Here is a 747-nt window from a genome sequence, read left to right on the forward strand (position 1 = left end):
ATACAGGGACAAGAGGTTCCTGTCCCTCCCTACAGCTAAACAGAGAAACAGACAGAGCCACAGAAACAAGAAGAGAAGAAATGTGATGGGTCAAAAAGGGGAAATTGAGGTCATGTAAATGTGAAATTTCAACAGCGGTTGTCAGAAAAAAAACTGACAAGGAAATTAATCACACGGGAAGTTTTGGGTTGGAGTGGAGCAAGCAGGGGGCGTGGCTAAACGAGAGGGGCCGTCCTGATGGGAGGAGTTTGAGGACTTGAGTTCTAGCTGCTGTCCATTTATAAATAACTGTTGTCTGGAGAGAATGTGTAGCTCCCTCTTCTGGCTACATAACATATTACAAACGAACAGTGACTCAGGCTTGACTGTACACACCTATAATTAAAGAAACAGCGCTGGACGATTCTGCACTAAATGACGCCGACCAGCTAAGAAAATGTCTCACCTTTAGCAGCATTTATGCTGTCTAGGGAATAAAGACAGCATTCAGCCATTATTCTTCCATCAAATTGCAGAGCTTTGTATGCTGTGACTGATGGCCAGCCCAGTGAAATCAGCATACAAAAACAACAGTTTCTTCAAAACACCATATAGCCATTTGTTAGAGCATGTGGAAACATTTTAATACAAAATACATACCTGTGAGTAACAGTACAGACACCATGTGTGTCTAAAATGGGACATTTGTATACAGGTTTAACAAAAACTATGGCACTATTAGACCCAAAAAGTTTTTTTTTTTTTTTT

This window comes from Sinocyclocheilus grahami, unplaced genomic scaffold, assembly GCF_001515645.1.
Source record: "Sinocyclocheilus grahami isolate Dianchi unplaced genomic scaffold, SAMN03320097.WGS_v1.1 scaffold290.1, whole genome shotgun sequence".
NCBI lineage: Eukaryota > Metazoa > Chordata > Actinopteri > Cypriniformes > Cyprinidae > Sinocyclocheilus > Sinocyclocheilus grahami.